This window comes from Haemaphysalis longicornis, unplaced genomic scaffold (assembly GCF_048455015.1).
Source record: "Haemaphysalis longicornis isolate Haplotype H1 unplaced genomic scaffold, Haemaphysalis longicornis Haplotype H1 scaffold_10, whole genome shotgun sequence".
Classification (NCBI taxonomy): Eukaryota; Metazoa; Arthropoda; class Arachnida; order Ixodida; family Ixodidae; genus Haemaphysalis; species Haemaphysalis longicornis.
The window spans coordinates 121,857,231-121,877,200 of record NW_027526204.1 but is presented as its reverse complement, the minus strand read 5'-3'; the positions used below and the strand labels follow the sequence as shown (position 1 = coordinate 121,877,200).

The window sequence follows — 19,970 nt, the reverse complement described above, 5'->3', positions numbered from 1 at the left end:
TCCAACGCCTGATCGACCGGGTGCTCGGTGAGGCAAAGTGGCAGCATGCCCTCGCCTATTTGGACGACATTGTCGTCTACTCCCGCACCTTCGAGGAGCACCTCTGCCACCTGAGAGACGTCCTGGGACGACTCAGGGCGGCTGGCATAACCATCAATCCTGCCAAGGCGCAAATATGCAGCGCTCAAGTGAGCCTGCTCGGCTATCGGATCGAACGCGGACAGGTGTCCCCCGATCCCGAGAAACTCCGGGCGATCTTGGAGTTTCCCACGCCGAAGGATGTCGCCGGAGTTCGGCGCTTCCTAGGGATGATCGGCTACTACCGCCAGTTTATCCCCGCTTGCGTGCGCCTGCAAGCACCCTTGACAAAGTTGTTGAGGAAATCCGCCCCTTGGGAGTGGGGAGAGGAGCAGGAGAGCAGCCTACGCCAACTGGCGAAAGCTGTTGCAGACACTGCATCGCTGAAACTGCCGGATCTGAGCAGGCCATTCGTGATCCAAACAGACGCGAGTGACCTCGGCGTAGGGGCAGTGCTCCTCCAGGTGGATGGAGAACAACTGCGACCCGTGGCTTTTGCGAGCCGTGCGCTGACACCGGCAGAGCGAAACTACTCGGTCACCGAGAAGGAGTGTCTGGCCATAATCTACGCACTTCGAAAGTTGGAGATGTACGTAGAGGGGGTCAAATTCACGATCGAGACGGATCACATGGCCCTCACATGGCTTTCCCGCCTCCGTGAGCCCAGCGGGAGGCTCGCGCGATGGGCCCTGACATTGCAACGCTTCGAATTCGAAGTTCGCTACCGCAAAGGTGCCACGAATGTGGTCGCGGACGCGCTGTCACGGGCGCCGGTGGACGACACCCAACCGGCCGGAGAGGCCGAGGAGGATGCTGTAGGTCAGCGACCCTTCTCGGCGCGGGGAGAGCGCGGAACGCGGGAGGACCTAAGTTTCGGAAGCTCAGAGCACGTGCATCTTGTCGGGGGAGGAGTTCCGCTCGAGGTTGCGTTCAGTCGGGAAGAGCTAGTCGAGGCTCAGCAGGAGGACTTGTTTTGTCGGGAGGTGATCGCCAGTCTTAATGAAGAGACGGACCCTCAGGCAAATCGAACACCGGTGAATGACGGGCGCCGGGAAGCTGCTGGTATTGCGGCTGGCGCGGGCTCTAATGCAGCTGGTATTGCTGCGAGCGAGTTGGAAAGTTACCTGCTTGACGCCGATGGAGCTCTGCTGAAATACGTGCCCGGCAAAAATGACTCAAGTGAGTGTTTTAAAGCCGTTATCCCGAGCAAGCTGAGGTGTGCTGCATTGCAGCACTACCACGACGCAGACGGCCACGGTAGCGCGCCAAAGACATGGCGGAAGCTTTGTCGGTATGCTACCTGGCCCGGCATGAAGGCACAAGTATGTAGGTACGTACGCACATGCCACGTCTGCCAAGAGCGCAAACCGCGAGGCGGTAAGGCGCCAGGCTTGCTTCAGCCTATCGTGAGCACAAAGCCATGGGAGGTCCTGGCGTGCGATCTGATGGGCCCGCTGCCGCGCAGCAAGAGAGGGTACAAGTTTGTACTCGTGGTGACATGCCACTTCAGTGGGATCGCTGAACTCTACCCGCTGCGCAAAGCGACAGCACAGGAGGTCCTGCAAAAGCTGTCCGAGGTGTTTTGTCGCTACGGATTTCCGGAGCGACTGATTACCGACAACGCCACGTATTTCACATCAAGGTTGTTTCGTGAAGCGTGCGCGGCCATGGGTGTCAGGCAGCAAACAACATCGTGCTATCACCCCCAGTCTAACGTGACGGAGCGCCGAAATCGAGACATAAAGCCACTGCTTGGGGCATATGCCCGGCGGCAACAAGACTGGGATGAGCACTTGAGCTCGATCTCCTTCGCTCTGCGCACAAGCGTGAATCGGTGCACAGGCTTCACGCCCGCATTCCTGATGTTCGGCAGGGAGCTGAACACACCGACGGACACGGTTCTGGCCAGGAGGTCGACCGCAGTCCCTGCGAAAGCAGCAGATGCGGCTTACGCGCGGCGCTTGCGTGAGCGTTTGGCAGAAGCCATCAAGGAGGCGAACCGCAGCCGCGGTAAGGCCAGGGTCGACCAAAAGGCGGCTTACGACCGAGCTCATCGAGACGTGGCGTACCAAGTGGGCGACACCGTCTTGAAACGTAACCACGCGCTGAGCGATGCCAGCGCGGGGTTCGCGGCCGGTCTCGCACCCAAGTGGGTAGGACCGTTCGTAGTCGCCGAGAAGATCTCGCGGCTGAATTACAAGCTGAAAGACCCGAGGTCTGGTCGAATAAGCGGCCCCATTCACGTGGGCGAGCTGAAGCAGTACTTTCCAAGAGGAGAAACTGCCGACGCTCTCACTTCGGACTCGCGAGGTCGCGAGCTAGAGGGAGGTGCGGAAGGAAGGTTCCCGACGCACCACTACAACACCCGCAACCGGCGAGATCGCTGACCGGGTCACCGCCCTCCAGCGCGCAAAGTTGCGCACAGGAAGGGTTGCCAGAGGCAGCTCCTCGAGGCGCGCCAACGAAACGCGCAGCCTACGCCGTGAGGTCCGGCAATGCGTTGCACGGGGTGACTCCAGAGGGCGCCAGCCGGCAGGAAGCCACTGCTGACGCTCCCACTTCGGGCTCGCGAGGTCGCGAGCTAAAGGGAGGAGGTGCGGAGGGAAGGTTCCCGACGCACCGCCCCAACATCCGCGATCGGCGAGGTCGCTGACCAGGTGGGCCACCGTCTCCGGAGGGTTCAAGCCCACACGCCCAGGGTTCGAGCGACCCTCCAACCACGACGCCACCACACCACGCCAGGCCCGCAGCGGGCCAGCCGGGCCAGCCGCCACCCCAGGGATGAACGAGAGCCCAGCTGTATGCCAAAACGACCCCGCAGCCCGTACAGCGAGTGAGCTGCGCGGCGGGCCGGCTCTTGCGGTCAGCTGATCGCGCCCCCTTCTCCATGGTGGCGGAGGCGCTCGCCCGAGGTGCGCCGAGCGAAAGCCATCGCCGAGCGCTGGGCTAACTGGCCACCTGGGAGGCAGCACTACGAACGCGGCCTCCACCCCGGGTCCGGGCATCAGAGGTGGTCACTGCTGAACCCGCAAGCAGCGGAAGCCGCCAACGGTGCGGCAGGCAAGCGCCCCGTCGGCGCGGGGCGAACCGCTGCGGGAAGTGACCGCCTGGGAGCAGCCGGCTGCCCGGGCCCTGTGCTCAACCGGCCCAGCCTACTTCTCCGGCGGGGCCTGCGGACCTTGGGTCGGCCGACGAAATCAGGTCAACCGGCGGACTGTGGCGAACTATGTGGTGATTGTGGCGAACTATGTGGTGGCAGTGCGGTGCAACGCGGACGTTGGCGCAGTTGCGCATGTTCGGGATTGGACTTTCTTGGACTTGCTCAAGGAGGTGTGCCAGGCAGCGAAACGAACGGTGAGGTCATCGTTCGCCGGAGCCCTCGAGGTCGAGCGGCCTTGGTCAAAGGGGGGAGGGATGTGGGAATTGCGGAGCTCCGTCATCTTGCCTATCCCTCTCGGCCCGCCGCGGAGGCGAGAGGGGTGTTACCTCTCTCTTCGCGGTCGCGCGCTTCCCCCTCCGGGAGGATACCCGTGAGAGCGAGGGGGCGCGGCCGACCCCCTCACGTGACAGGTTTGGCCGGAAGCTCCGGCGGGCTGGTCCGAGGCGAGCGACGGAGGTAGGGCCTCTTTGGACACGAACCATCGTCGGGAGCGGCCGTAAGTACGACTCGCTCCTTTTTGGCCTTCCTTTGTCCGCCCTCGCGCCTGTCTCTCCCGCCCGGCTAAGGTGGTTGGCGGTGTAGAACGACGCGCCCGACGTCTCCTTTATTGCATTGCAATAAACGTCGGAGTGGGCGAATTCTGTGTCCTGTGTTCCTTGCTGTTCGCTGCCGATACGCCAAGTTGGTGATCCGCGGCGGTGTTCAGTGGAGCTAGCCTTGCGGCCGGATCTCGAGGATCGGGCTAGGCCGCCGTTAGAACCCTGGTCCCCACAAGTTTTAGTATCGTTGTGGTGTTGTGGTTGATGTTGGCGGCACGGCATTTCAATGAACATATGTTGAGCAAGGCCAGAGTAAGCTTGTCGTTTTGGTCGCCATTTTCGTGCGCCGCTCTGCAAGCGCGACTTCTGTCTCTAGTGAATGCTTCGCACGCCGAGCCTCTGGAAGAGCGGCCTATTCCCCGGCCATTGAACTATCTGCGGCCGGGACATGTGGAGTCCATGATCACCAACAGCAGCTTCGACATTCAATGAAAATCACACTCGATAACATGTGTGGTTTTCATTTTTTGGTAAAATAATCAATGTTCCTGACCAACTAGCCCTCCAAACTGACCTTGACTCTATATCTACTTCGTGCTCTACTTGGTTAATGTCACTATACAATTCCACAACTAAGCTTGTCTTTTACAAACCACGCATCTCACATTCAAACTTATTGCTTAAATAACACAACTGTTGAGCTTACTAACACTTGCAAGTACCTGGGCCTTAACCTGCACGCTGACCTGACATGGAATCACCACATCAACATCATTCTTGCGTCCGCCAACCACTCATGGGGTATTTAAAACACAGACTGAAACATACCCCATCACACCTTCACAAACTCGCATACACAACTGTTGTCAGGCCTAAAATTGAATACGCACCTGCCATTTGGGACCCCGACAAAGCATATCTAGTTGACCGAATTGAATCGCTTCAAAATCGTTCCACTCTTTTAATCTTTTCAGATTATTCACATCCTACCAGCATCACGGCTCTTAAACTTCGTGCATCCTTACCACTCCTTTCACATCAGCATAAACTATCGCAGTTATCATTGTTTCATAAACTCTACCATCACCCTTCACTTCATACCGATTTCTTTTCTTTGCCACCAGCCATTTTCCCCCGACGTCACCATGCCTTAAACACGATGCGTGTAAAGTGCCACACGTGTAACTATTCGCAATCATTCATGCCTCACACCATTATTGATGGGAATGCCCTCCCATATAATATTGCAACTGTCACCAATCCAATCAAGCTTCAAGAACTAATAAGCACTACCATAGCATTTTAACTTCACTAAATGTTTTTTTAGTTGTGTGTATAAGTGTTTTTGCAGTTTTGGATGTTTTTGCTGTACATTTATTTTTTGCCATGCACCAACTTGTATCTGCTTCTTGTGCCAATAACCCATTTGTTAGCTCTGTTTGCATTGTTCTTTTCCAATGTTTTTCGCCCCCTATGTAATACCCCCCCCCCCCCCCTCCAGTGAGAGCCTTTAGGGGTATTTTGAATGAATGAATGATGAGTTTGTCGCGAAATTCATGTCACTCGACTGTTTTTTTTTTTTTTTTTTGCCGCTCACCATTTTTGGGTTTTGGGCACAGAGGAGGCGTACAGCGTAGCAAATGAGTGTTTTCGCCTCCATTGTCACACCCAGGTCGGCTGGCCATATGTTTCGGGTGGAGAGGTAGGCGAGAGTGCCGTGGCCAGCGGAAGCCTACGCCCCACGGACTCTGGGAAGACGCGCAGCCCAAGGGACTGTGTGCACGGTAAAGCGCGGGGTTTGCGGGGAGAATGGAGTGAGAACTGGTGGTGGCCGGACGGACGGCCGGGATGCGGCGTCGGCCTTGAGGGCTGTGCTGGGAAGGCCGAACGACGATGGCAGTGAACTAACTCCGGGCCCCCAAAGATCGCCTCAAGAAGGTGAACGTGCGCGGACGAAGTTCGCCCAAATTGCGTCACTGATGAGCGGCGCCCCACCACGGACCACCGCAGCTAAGATGTTCTCCCCTTCTCCGCCCTTCTTTGGACTCTCTCTAGTCATCTCTTGTGATGTATTTCTCTAAGTGGACTGCACGGACTTCTATATCCGCCTCCTTCAGTGCACCATGCTGTATGTATGCCTCGCGGGCCTTTGTTAGCAGTTGGGGGAAGCCTCCAACCCCACCTATTGTACACTTTACTATCCCCTTCATCTACTGTCGTCTCTCTTTTGGGCTCGTAACGGCGAGTACCGTTTCCTTCATCGGTTTCTTGGCAGCTCTGACCCCAATGGGGTGTCAACTGCAGTACGTTGTATAGTCGTCACACCCTCTGTGTCAGCCTGTTCTTGATTTCCAGTGTATGTGAAGAAAGCAAACGTGCTTTGTTTTGAAACGGCTATCCCGTGCCCAATCTCGTGCCTCCTGCCAGCGGCCAAACAGGCGTGGACCTATCGCCAGTTAGCAGGTCCGAACCACATCTTCGAATTCGCACGTAGGGGGGAGTTGTTTGTCGCTCCTCCCGTCCCAGACATCGGCCACTAAATTACCTCTCAATTCTGTGACAAAGTGGCGTCCACGGCAGTACCGCTAACCACGATTGGCCCGGAGCGCGAGGCATAGGGTAGCGGGAATTAGGTGTTCTTTCTGCGGCAGGCAGATTTGGAGCATATAGTTGCTCTCGGTAAAGAGATGGGCTCCGAAGGGACCATTCTTCACAAATTTTTTAGAGAAGAGAGAGGGTAGAGCGCGAAGGCGTCAAGTTTTCAAGTTTTTGGAATATATGATTAAGTTTTTGGAATACGCTGCAAACGTTCACCACCAGGACAAAAACTGTGGGTATTGTTGCACAATCCCTTTGCTACAAGCTCAACGTCATTCAGCAGCTGGCTGGACTGAGTGACTATTGCCTATTCGTATGACGAGGCCAGTGGCTGAATTAAATTGGTACATGGGGTTGTATAAATAAAGCTTGTTCAGAACATCAGAAAAACACACACGGATGCCAGGATCAAAAATGGTCCGGGCATTATTATGGTAATCAAAGCAGAACTAGTACAACAGCATTCAGCATAGCTGCTTGCAAGGCACCAGTGCGTAAAAGTGCCAATGCGGGCATGGCACAAACACACATCCATACTAATGATGCAAGATATCAGAGGCACAGAAATGCAGCAAAGATATGTTCACGAAAGATAAGACACTTACCTAGAACAGCTTGGCAGCACATGTTATCACCCGTCACTTGTGGCCGTGAATCCAGGTAAGGCGATGATGGTCTGTTCTTTAAATAGGGACGGGGGCCACCGTGTCAGCAGATGACGTCCCGAAGTGCTTGCCCATTGACTGCAAGGATGCAGACACGATGAGATGTAGCTTTAAGGTTATTGTCAAGCCCATGAGCAGCAGGCAGGCCACAGAAGCACCAGGTGACAACCTTAGAACAGGCGGTGGGCAGCACAAGTTATCTGTCAATCGTGGTCATGAATATAGCTTGTCAGAACATATAGTTATTCCCCAATTGCACCAATACACTATACCAACTGTAGTTGAGGTCACTGCTTGAAACGAAAGTTGTATATAAAATATAATACTACAGTAGAATCTCGATGATACGAATCTTGCGGGACCGCGAAAAATATTCGTATCATCCGAAATTCGTATGAACCAACACAGAGCGAAAAATTGAGCGCTGAAAAAAGTTTTCGTTTATTTCTTTTCTTACTTTCGCGTGAACAAATCCATGATTTTTTCTGCTTTTTTTAAACCCCCACGTCACAAAGCAGTCCTTTCTGGAGCGCGTAACGCTTCGCCTAGCTTCGCGCTTGTCTCCTCACTCCCGTGTCCAAGCTCGCTACACGCCGCAACAGTCAAGCGTGAACCGCATGGTGCGTTTTTGCATGCGATTCGCACGCCTCGGCTTTGCGCGCGCTGTATTTTCAAGGCCGCATTGACGATTTCGCGCCCGCGGTAACTCCTACCTCGGTCAGAAAAAGACGCTGACGACTTGCGAAACGATTGAGACAGCCCGCTGGCTCCGCCCGCCTCTATGCCGCCCGCGATGTTTAGGCTTAGCACTCCAGCAGATATTTTATGGGCGCTTTCACTAGCGGCGCGGATGGTGTTTTATAGTACCGTTTTCGCCAACGTTATCAGCTCCTTTACTGCACAAGAAACTTCATGTCTGCCTTGAGCGGCATTTTAAAGAGCGGCTAGAAGCAGTCGCTCAAGCGGCCGTGCCACTTCGCGGCCGAAGCCGCCGCCATGTTGCCGCCGCCGGCCGCGGCGCGCGCAGCGTGCGAGAGGTTTCGCGGCGCGCATGGGGCGTGCGGGGCGCATTTTCGCGAGCAGAAAACAACAGCCCGGCCGTTTCGGGAGAAAGAGGAGTGACAAATGGGGAGAGAGAGCCGTCACTTGCTTGTTCGGCAGTTGGGCGCCTCGCCGGCTCGTTCGTATCATCCGCCGGGCCGCGCAGGTCCGTTCGTAACAGCCGAAATTTTTCCCATTGCAAACAATGCAATTTTGCCGGGACTTTTCAGAAATTCGTATCATCCCGAAATTCGTATCACCCAGAATCGTATCATCGAGATTCTACTGTATCAGTAAAGCTAATAGCACCACGATAGCTTCTTTCCGTCGTGAAATGAAAGTTGCTGTATATAAAACATAATACTATCAGTAAAAATAGCAGCAGGATAGCTTCTTTTTGTTTGTTTTATGCTAAAAGAAAATTTTGGAAAACACGTTTAAATGCGTATTTTATTTTTCTACAGGCTAGTTACCAAAGTGTGCTCGAGCAACTGTAAACTTCAGTTTCCTCATCCAAAATTCCAAAACATTCACTTTCATTAAAAAATTATTAACTTCAATTTGCAACTATTCTAACAAAATTTGCCATACTGTTCAAACTTGGCATACTGTTCAAACAACTATTCTAACATCATTATTCGCTTCGCAATGGCTTAGAAAGCAAACATTATTATTCACACACTTTTACTTATAGGGCACATGCACAAGTATGCTTTGGGATGGTGTTGCTTGTTACTAGCACACTCAGTTCCATTAAAGAAACAATTTTTAAAGCAAAGCTTTCTACCTCTACCAGACAACAATTCCTTCGTGGCTTGCGGGACAACAAACTCCCAACACAGGTGGGGAGGGTCCCAGAACACAGTGTAGATGGCGTGGCAATAGGGTGCTATTACTCAGACTTCCCTGCGCATAGCTGCTTGCTCGCATCGGCGGGCGCATTGGAGGGGCGGCCGTCTGCTTTAGCGACGGTTGTTTTTGGCCACATTTGTTTTTGGCCTGTTCTGGTGTACTTCGCGTTCATTGCGCACTCCCTTCGCATGGCTTGATTAACTAGTTCGGTAGCACCTCCTGGGTATTGATTGATTGTGGGGTTTAACGCGCCGATGCAACGCAGGCGATGAGGCGCGCCGTAGTGGAGGGCTCCGGATTGATTTTGACCACCTGGGGATCTTTAACGTGCGCCGAAATCTCGGACACACGGGCGTTTTTGCTTTTCGCCTCCATCAGAAAAGCGGCCGCCGCGGCCGGGAATCGAACCCGCAACCTCGTGCTCAGCAGCGCAAGCACCTCCTGGGTAACCCGGACCCGACGGAAATAAGTGGTCGTACGGCAAAGGTATGGTAAGAACTGGTTTGCAGGTCGGGAAAACAAAATGTAGAGACCACATGCAGACATCTGGCTGCTAGAGAAATGCTACCTTTTGCGCACTGCTAGCCACGAATGGGACTCAGTTTTCTAAATTGGTGAATACCAATTCGGTTGTGTTTTAGCAAGAATTAAAAAAGGCAAAAGGAGCAACTGGTTCTAATCAATAGCTATTATAAAAGTTCCCTCAGCTTTCTCGCAATTCTCAAACTTACTAAATTAACTTTTAAATCGGTATAAATGGGAATCACTAAGTTCACATGCCAAACTGTTTCGGTGTCTGCGCTTGTGTTGCGCGGTGGTGTAGCCCCATGCTAGCACATCAGGATGGCTAGGTTCCGCTGTCTCACTGTTCGAAAGATGCTCCTCTCCGTTTTTGCTCACTTCTGACTCACAGCCGGGCTACAGCGGCAGCATCGTCCGCCACTCTAGCCTGGCCGTGGCCGACACTGCTGGGTTCAGGACACCGCCCCAGTGAATTCCAGGTAACAGCTGGCAGAATCTCTGGTTTCACTCTGTATAGAACCACGTGCGTGAATTCAAGTGATGTCACATGGGCAATTGTTGTGGGTGTCGTTTAAAGCTTTACTTTCCAATCACCTTCACAGTGTGGATTGGCGCCAATTTTTTTCTAGTGTGGTGTTTCGCTCTTTTTGTAACAAAACCAATGACCACAAAATTGAACACTCAATTGTGTTTGTGACTAAGAAATCACTTGCAAAAAAACAAACAAACATATGGTGCTTCAAAAAAAGAGCGTGGTTGTTTGATGTGGTCTGTCCGGCTCGGATTTCATTGTGGAAGCATTCCATTGCCCCTCATTTGAGTAAAAAATATGATGGTGTGAAGATTTCCTTAGACACGTCGGAATAAAACTCGAGAAAGGGAAGAGAATTAATTACATTTACAACAGGATGAGAGAAAAGCAAACAAGAAGCTCACAGCATAAAGCAAGGGTCAAAGACAAGCAAAACACGAGGGATCTCTAATGCAAGCTTGAGTAAGGGGGAAACATGAATCTTCCCAGCCTCACTGCTGCGGTCACCGCTCAGCAAAGGGGGTTGTGAGCCATTGTCTGTCCAGCTTCGACAGAATGTTGGCCACCGAGGCGTTGAGGGCACTACAGTCTCACTCGTTACAGCGGATCCGGCAACAACGGACTTTCAGTTACAACAGACCACTTCTGTTGGTTTGTCTGGTCCCCATGCATTTTAAACGGAGTCTGCTCCGCTCACAGCAGACCCGGCTAGAGCAGACTATCGGCTACAACCGACTAAATTTTAGGCGAAAATTGTTTCGACTGAAAGTTTGTAGTGAACTTCCGGGATGCCGGCACCCGATGTGCTTTTTCTGTTTATTTTTGCAAAAAAACTGTTATGTCTGGCAACATTGCTGGCAGCCGGGTCAATGGCGCAGCCAAGTCAAGCCAGTGCCAGTGGCTTTTTTTTTGTGCAACTAGCGGCATGAGCGGTAGGGTAGCTGATTTCACTGTCGGATAAATTAAGCGTAATTAACGCTGTTGAACATGGGGAAAAAGAGGCCGACATCGCCAGAAGTACAGGCCTGTCTAAGCAGACAGTCCGCTCTACCATGAAGAACAACGCCGCTGCCAATAAACGCGACTCCGGTGAGATTGAAAACAGGGTTACCGAATACTCAAAGTGGTGCACTCGGTCTGCCCTCGCCAGTTTTTCTATGTAATAAAAAACTCGGGTTCAGTGAAGTTTGGCTTTTATTATTCCCACGCATGCATCGTTCCCATTCCGTTCAGTGAAAAAGGTAAGAAATGCCTCAAGTAGGGAGGTTGTTCCCCATCCATTGTGTGCAATCTGCCGGTAACCGTGCGCAGTCCAACTGGTCTAACTTTCGATTGTACAGCTGACCGTCAGCAGATTATTTCTTTACAGCTGTTTCAATGACCAGACTAAAATTGCTAAAAATGTGGAAGCTGCCTTGAGGGAACGTCAGGCAGCAATCCGATTTGTTTGACGAACGGTTTCAGGAAAACCTGCCTCATCGTGAGGGGATTTAAAAGAACCTAGCTAATGTCGATGGCCACGACTGATGTTTTATAGCTGGTTAATAATTGCGCCTAGTTATATTCTTGCTTTATTTGCTCAGCTTATCATGCGTCTTTACACTTGACCGCATGCGCTAGGCCTTCTCCAAGTGCCGGGGCTAAGCTTTGGAAACGGTGTTTACGCGATTCTTTGCCCTCACGCGAACACTGTGCAGAGGTGTTGCAGGCGTTTAGAAAGACCAAAGTGTATGTACTATGCATATGCAATGTCGATCAAAGTACCCACTTTAGGGCTCATATCCACCCCCACCCCCCCCCCCCCCCCCCCCCCCCCCGCCTCCTTGTCGGATACTGCATACTTCGGCTACAGTGGACGTTTTTTTCCGGATTCAGAGGGTCCGTTGTAACGGGCGTAGACTGTATTCGAAGGAGGCAGCACCATTCCATGCATTGTGGGTGTGGTGAAAGTTCTGGCCTGGGCCATCCCCTTGAGCCTTGGCAGACTGAAGAAGGAAGCCTGGTCATTTGTAGGCCCTGAACACTTTGACAAGCCCTGACTCGCATGCCCGGAACCTGTGGTGTACCTCAGAGTCCAGATCCGCTTGTCGCTGGCTCGTACCAGCCACTTTCAAACTGTGATCAGCCACCACTCGTTCCCCGTTCCACTCCGCTCCCCGAGCACCTACTCCTCATCTTCTTCCTGCAGACATGCAAGGTCAACGTTCTTCGGAGCTCTTGCCATCAATCCTCACAATCGGGCAAAAAGGAGCTTTGCTCTGCAACTACTATGCTTAGGTGGTGTTTTACGAAAGAAGCACTTTCTTTCTTGTGTTTGTTGGTTTTGCATTGTTTATTCTTTTCTGAAAGAGGCGAGATGAACCCCAATGCTGATGGCTTGAGTTGCTGCTTTCAGGAGTAGGTTAGCCAAAGTCACTGAACTTCACGGGTCTACACACTGATAGTAGCTCATAGTGCAAAGATGCTGGTGCGCAAATTTATACCGTCACAAATATTACCCGCTGTGGATTGAAACGATGCACCTGTATCAGAGGGAGGCGAACGAGGTTACTTTCCATCTAGACCAACACCTTCAAACTGCTTTAACGTTAACATAACAATATCCCTAAAAATAAACGTATAGCAGTCTCAGTACATGAGGCCTTGACACAGCTGGCCTTTGCCCGAGTCCTTGCCAGTTGCTTATTATTTTAAATTAAAGCCTGGTAAATTTCATTACGAGGATGTCAGTGCTTGCTGGTTTTTGAAGGTTACCGCTACCGAAAATTTAGACCAAAGAGGTCTTCACAACAAGGCATATGGTAACAGTAACGTGGACAAGCAAAGTAGCAAGTTTAGAACATGCAGGCAGATGGGCAGAGAAAACAAATCTCATTTAGTTAATGCGATTATGCAGATGACACACAACTTTGCATAATGGGAACATCACATCTTGCCACACTTCTTAACAATGGAAAATGTTGCTGCCCCCTAGAAGATACAAAACCTATACTTAGCCGTACAGAAAGGGGTGGAGGCTGCGAGTAGACACAAGATTGTGACTCTAAACTCATCATAAAACTTCAGTTGTGCCGCACAAATGTTGCGTATCAGATTCCACTGATGAGTTGTGCAGCCTATATCAGCCAAACCAGACGGCGAGCAAGTACGCCCCTTTGTAAGCACCGGAGTAATATGGGGAGCAGCACACAGTCACACCAGATAGAGGGCGATTACTGTGCATGCTTCACTGACACCGGCGTTTCATTTGTGCACAATTAGGCCAACAGACATTGCATGGACACAAAGTCTGTGCAAGTGAACAAATTAGCTTATCTATACATGACTAGATCACTGCACTGACTCGATGATTCATTCATTTCATAAACAATTTTTTTTCATGAACCATTTCATGATTCATTCCTCTGAACACTAAAGATTCATTCATTTCATAAACCATTCTTTTTCATGAGCCATTTCGTGATTCATTCCTTTGTACACTATCACCTAACCACGTGACCTGCATGTATGTATACTTTTTCTTTCAATTGGCTGTGTCTAGCCTTCCATCCAGACGGAACTCAAAGGAAGTGGGTACTACTTGCAGAAGAGCCCCAGCTACACCTACAAGCAAAGTAGCCAGAATAAAAGCCAGCATAAAAACCCAATCTAGCTGACACAAGGCAGCCACAAATGGAATGAGATGGCCACAAGAATGACAACTGTTTCATGAAATTATTTTCGAGCAGAAATAGCTTAGTTGCACTCCACGAAGGGGCAGACCCTTCGTGGAGTGCATTTCCTCTAGCTCATATGAAAACCAGCACTTCATATAGTGGTTACGGTAAGCACAAGGAATTGCTAGTAAACAGGCAGAAATAATTTTCATTTGGCACTAAAATTCCTGAAATCTGAAAGGTTGAACCATGCAGCGTCTAAACAGCCACTACCATACTTATACTAGCAGCTCTGTTGATTTTCATGCAACTCAAAAATCACAGAGAAATCGGAAAGACCGTATTTTATTATTGTTTCAACAAGGAACCAGTTTTAAAATACCTCTTTTATCTAACGTACAGTTAAACGTAAGTTGCCACTTGGCTGAGTCTTGCGAGCATTTGCTTTGGCAGCATACCTAGGGTAAGGCTGGTATATCTGAAAATACCGCTTTCAAACCTTCCAGAGCCCTTTCAGGAAAACAGTTCCAGCTGAATGATGCCCTTTAATTTAGGACAGAGAGCATATACTCCACCAAAATCTATTGTCTGTACCTTTAGCAGTCGATTACCAATACCCAGAGAAAAATGTGATTCTTTCGGGGTTTGTGACAACAAAAGAGGCATCGCGGGCGTTGTCCGGCAATCCAAGCTAAAAGCTCACCGGTCTTTATTTCTTTACATCGCATCGCTGCTAAATTAAGGCAGCACAGACGTTACGTACTGGCTACAGCTAGAATGTTTGCCACATGACCTAATACCAAAAAATGTGGTAAGCTTTGTCGCCATCATCCACACCAGTTGGGCCATGAACGTATTTGCTTGAGCTATCAAAATAGCAAGGACTTCAATCGCTGCAGGACTTCAATTCACCGCAATTGTGAGAACTGTCAATAAACCGTAATATTATCCGATTGTATTTGTTCCACGTTTTTGAGAGTTTAGGCTGAGTAATATGTTTGTCATGCCGAAAAACCTTGAAGTGTGAGGGAAGGGGGCGAGGACACAAGGAGCCACGAGCAGGTGTTGGCCGTGCACGTTTCAAAAAAAAAAAAAAAACGGTTAGGGGGGCCCCAGGAATCGAACCAGGGGCCTTTATGCCGTGAAACTGCGGCGCCACAAAGCCTGAGGGGTACGGGGTTAGCGGCGGCACAGATCAACATGTGCAGCCAACTGGAAAGAAAAAAAAAAAAACACTTTTCATGGTCGGAATCGAACCGGAGTCCCTCAAATTATGAAATCGCTGTCTATCCGATTGAGCTATCATCACATTACGGACGCACAGCATTTCCTTGAGTACGTAGCACAGGTGCTCGCTTTGGACTTAGCCACGAGTACTCGCACGTGCTAACGTGGTCCGTTTTGGGAGAGATGTGACAGCCTGTGGACAAAACAGTCCAGGCCTGCCAGTCATAGAGAACTTTCATCGACAAAAAGTTTGGAAATAAATGTGAGGTGCAGCAGCCGGTCTCCGACGAAGGGAGAGGGCCCACCAGCTCTGCTGTTTCTCCAGCCTTGCACCCCTTGTGTAAGCTGTGGAAATTTTTTCAACCGCCACATTTGGCTATTCGCCGGATTGCCCTACTTTTTGACATTTCAGTTCGCATTAGGATACGTTAGGCAACTTTGTCTGTTGTCTAGCTATACTTTTATTTTATTACTGCTTTGTTACGAGATATGCACATTTACACTATTATGATCAAATTGATACACTTCGCCAATATCCATTTTTGTGATGACACAGGGCACCACACAGTAGAGATTTTTATGATCTTTTGACATATTTTGGTTTGCTTTTTTTTGGAGGCGCGTTTCTGTATTCATTGTGCCAGGGCGATGTGCAAAGTAGCAAAGAGACAGTAGACTTCAAGGCTGTAGAAGTAACTAAAAGAAGATTAGAATGTTGGCGGAAGACGAGCGCTAGGGAAATATGGCCCAGGACACCTGACGCCCGTAATGGACAAAATTTAATTTCAGCCTGCGCATAATAGCAGTGCTACAATTAAACACAGATGGATTCCTTGGTAACACGACACACGTGAGGGAGGGAGAATGAACCGTCACCTAGCTTATTTGAGAAACTTTTGCCGTGGCTCTAAACTAGTTCGTACAACGAAGTCTGGGATGACAAAATTATATATTAAGTGTTAAATAAATTAGAAAAACGCCGTAAGGCTGCAGCGTTTTACACTTCGATATTTTAATTGGGTTTTCTATTTTTGCAATGTTTGTAATTCTGTTGTCTACTTTGCAATGATTGATTTGCCTGAAGGTGAAGAGCATGGTATGCTAATAATAATCAATGTTGTAATTGTGTAAAAGAACTATATTCTGCTTTCAAATAGCTCATCTGCTTGTGATTCCCAGATATAACTTTTTGACACTGAACACCCTCATGTACTAAGCTGTAGCTTCAGCAAGGTTATGACACCCAGAAATCTGCTGAAAGTCTGCTGGCACATTCATATAAAACGAAACCATGCCTTACTCTTCATTTTGGAGACAGCTAATGCATTAGGCATACATCAAGTAAAGTATAGGTACCCTAGTAGCCCATAGTGAACTTTGTGGTACACTAGGTGTAAAACTGGTGCTTCTGCCATCTGAAGGCCTGCACATGAAAACCTTCAATTGGCCAGGAAGGCCTCCCAGATGCACCAAATCAAAGGGCAAGGGTCTTTGAGGTTGTCCCCAAGCAAGGACAGCAAGGACTATGCTGCTGGTGCAGCTTGAAACATCGTGAAGTCGTCGTAAACTTTAAGAGCCGCTATCTCAAAAGTGCGTTTTACGAGTTCTTCGTTGCTCGTGGCAAGGATATAACATGGCAACCACTGGGTGGATTTTGACACTGTCTGTTTTATTTCGATCCTTGAAGAATTCTGCAGGGTATGACATTCTCGGATTTTCATTTTAGGGCCTAGTTATTTTTTTATGTGACATTTACGGCTGAGTCCGCTGTATACTACTGGGTACAGGTGAAATTAATGTTCTCTGTAAAAAAAATGAAGGGTGTAAAAAAAATTCGAAGAATGTCATACCCTGTAGTGTTCTTTTGACTACAATTGAAAAGTATTCTGAACTTCCTACCATATGTCAATACCTTGCTAGGCTTTCCACGAGGGCAACATGTACACCTCTGTAACACAAAAACTACTGAAGGTATCATCCTGAAATTTCAAATTTCACCATTTGGAGTGTTTTTCAAAAATGCACCTACTAAATTTCATTATTCTATGTCAAAAAATAAAAAAGTTTGCTCCGATCCCCACCTCCCCCCTTAAAAATTCCAGGACTCTGCAGGCCTTGAAATTGACACTTCTAAATTTAAGGGTTTTCAAGGACCTGTGCGAACCCTGAAGGACCTACATATTTTGCCTTAGCTGAGCGAAAAGCCGTGACTGCAGGCACTCGCGTTGGTTCTCAGAAGATGAGAAGGAGCTTGTAGGTGGCTGTTTAGTAGGAGTACGTTGTCACACGTGTGTGGGACATAGGTTGTGTGGTGGCTTTGTCATATTGCTGTGTCATATTGAGCTAATTTATCGAAACTAGTGAATCCTCCTACAGCGACGAATGCTAAAATGCCACGCAAACAAAAGCCGCACACCATAACCCAGCGTGACAAAAGCCCCGACTCCAGTTGCCCGAACATACTCCCGAGGCGATATGAGGAAACGTCATTTTTTGCAAAATGCTTTTGAGATAATGTTCGGCGACCTTCTCACAAAAGAGATAGGGGGAGCAAACAGAACTTCGAAGAGAAGAGGAAGAAAGGGAGATATCTTTTCAATCGCTTTAACCAGCTGAGATCAGTTACCATTTTCTCTTGGGTGGTCATCAAAACATCACGTCTCGCTGGCCTCACCTCTCTCGCTCCAGCACTGGGACATGGCATGCCTTCAACCCTTAGCAGCGCTAATTTTGAGGCGTGGTCTATGTAAGGCCGGAAACCCATTTCTGAGGAAGTGATAACTACACAATGAACTTCGTCATGTCCGCGTCCGCGGCGAAGCCCAGTGACACACTCCGAGGTCTCCAGGGGTGCCAGGCCCACAGCCTCGTCGAAGGAGCGCGACATTCAGCACCAAATGAACTACGTGCCACGTAGGTCATCGCGACGGAAGCGCATCCAGACCCAAAACGCGCAGGATGCGCTCTTCATAAATGCTTAGAAGCATGCCACGCCAACTTGTACAACAACATTTCTAATTGATAACTACAAGACACGAACTCATAGAGGACGAAAACATTTAACGCTAGACAAGCCATGAACGCCGGTCAAAGTTCTCGTTCCGTTACTTTTCCTCTCCCGTCATTCGCCTCCTTTCACATGCCGCACAGTACAAAAAAAAAAAAAAAATGTCAACACACTTTAGATCATGTGTACGGCGCTTAAAAATCGGGTATTTCGGCGTGGGGTAATCGGCACGGTCAGGGCCTAAGAGTACGGGGCTTTCGGCGCGGGGCTTTTGAAATTGTGGGCTTTTGAAATTGCACCACCCGGTTGAACGAGCAGGCACAAAATAATGCAAGTAATAAGACTATTAACAATAATAAGCACATGCAGCGAACGGCACATAGTGCTCCCACTTCGCCCAACCAAACTCAAAAACAAAGCGGCGTGTGATTCCGGAACTTTAGGTCTGGCCTATTCCGGAACTATACACAGGCTGCGGCGCAAAATACGACTCTGCCCTGTTCATTTCAGAAGACGAGTAGTGGGGGTTGACTGATCACTTACTTCTTCGGCGTATTTCTTCATCCGGAGGATAAATTAACAGGCGGCAAAGCAAAACATCGCACATCCCCTCGAAGGCGATAAGTTCCGAGCGTGCAGCGGGCATGCGGGCACATGTTGAGAAAACTAAAGCCCCTAAAACACGTAGTGGTGGAAGCGAAAGTGGAGCACAAATGAAAAAAAAACCGTTTAGGGCGCAGCAATCGCGAAATTTTAGCGCCTCCTTTATACTTTTATTGCCTGGCAAAAGAACCGGAAATACATGGACCGGCGCCGTCGGCGTTAGTACATGCTCCCATCCGCTATGCGCCGCCACTTAAATGGGGTGACACATCCGGCGCGTCGTTCAAACACGGTTGTCCGCAATGACCCCACGCTTCACGCGTTGGCGACAGCGTGTTTCAAAAGTTGTGCATGCGAAAATGAAATAGAGATCACTCCAAAGGCGTGTACGGGGAGTAACTGGGGAAGTTGAGAAGTCGGGCTGAGGAACAAGACTGTCGCTCGGGAGACGTTAACAAGCGGAAACCCGCCGCCGAGAGCACCCCGTCCTCATCGCAGAACGATTCGACCTTATCTCCCGGTACTACGACCTCATTGCACGATTGTGCGGAAGCAGCCGAGGCGGGAGCTCACCCGCCAACTTTGCGAATTTTTGCTGAGTGGAATAAAACCGGCTTCCATCTTGCCATGTCGTTCGTGGCCGGTGCTCTCAGTATTATTCGCTCGGAAGCGATATAGCAGTAACCAACCGCCAAATACGTTTATTTCCCAGCTAACCGAAGTTGATAATAGAAAATGAACCGAAACAAATGCAGTAAAACACGCACAGAGTTTGGAAAAAAAAATTAAACCATTTTTCTGCTCTCTTTAGCATACTGACTTCAAAGTTCGAGGCACTTGAGGATATTCGTTGCTATAGGTACACGCAGCCTGTCTTTCGCTGATTCCTCACAGTTTGAGGTACTTTCTGGACAATGGTTTTTTGGTGATGTACTGGAAAGCATCATGCCTATCTGTGAAACTGAACACATAGTTCGCGAGGAGAGGCCTCAAAAAACGCACCGCTATCAGCTTAAGTAACTTGAGTCGGTGCACCTTTCTGCTGCGCGTGCACTTGAGTAGCTTGGAGCTACAAAGAATGGAAACTGGGTTGTCCAGCAGCGTGCTGAGGGGCCGTGGCAGCGCTGGGTTTTCCTCGAGTGCCTGCTCACCAAAAGCTGGCAAAGTGACGAGCGCGAATAGCAACTGGTCTGAGGGGTAAAGAAGTCCACCTCGGTCCTGGTTACGGGGGAATGTGAACAGGCGTGGGTTCGTTCCAGGCTTTGTACAGAAATGACGTCACAACACTCACAATTGATCTGCTCATGTATGAGCCTGGCAACGTAACCACCGACATACATTGCTGCTGATAGCTGCAATGAAGTCAGCTGAGACGGCAAAGCGTCAGCGTTGAGCCTTTGAGGCTTACCGTATTTACCCGATCCTTACGCGCCCCCGATTCTAACGCGCACACCATTTTCCTGGCAAAAAAACCGAAAAAACTTGCACCT

At 49.8% G+C, this 19,970-nt stretch overlaps 1 protein-coding gene across 2 annotated transcripts in view; it reads right to left on the bottom strand.

Annotated features, from left to right (window-relative positions):
• Positions 1-18,559, bottom strand: part of LOC144159196 (uncharacterized) — a 63,025-nt gene extending 44,466 nt beyond the window's left edge. Inside the window, exons 1-3 of one of the 2 annotated variants that reach the window (XR_013320267.1) lie at positions 18,421-18,559; positions 12,054-12,169; positions 6,981-7,118 (exon numbers count right to left, since the gene is read on the bottom strand). The gene's annotated coding sequence lies outside the window, so the exon portion shown is untranslated. The remainder of the gene's footprint in view (positions 1-6,980; positions 7,119-12,053; positions 12,170-18,420) is intronic. The other variant, XR_013320266.1, reaches the window with a different exon arrangement.
• Between the last annotated feature and the right edge of the window lie 1,411 nt (positions 18,560-19,970).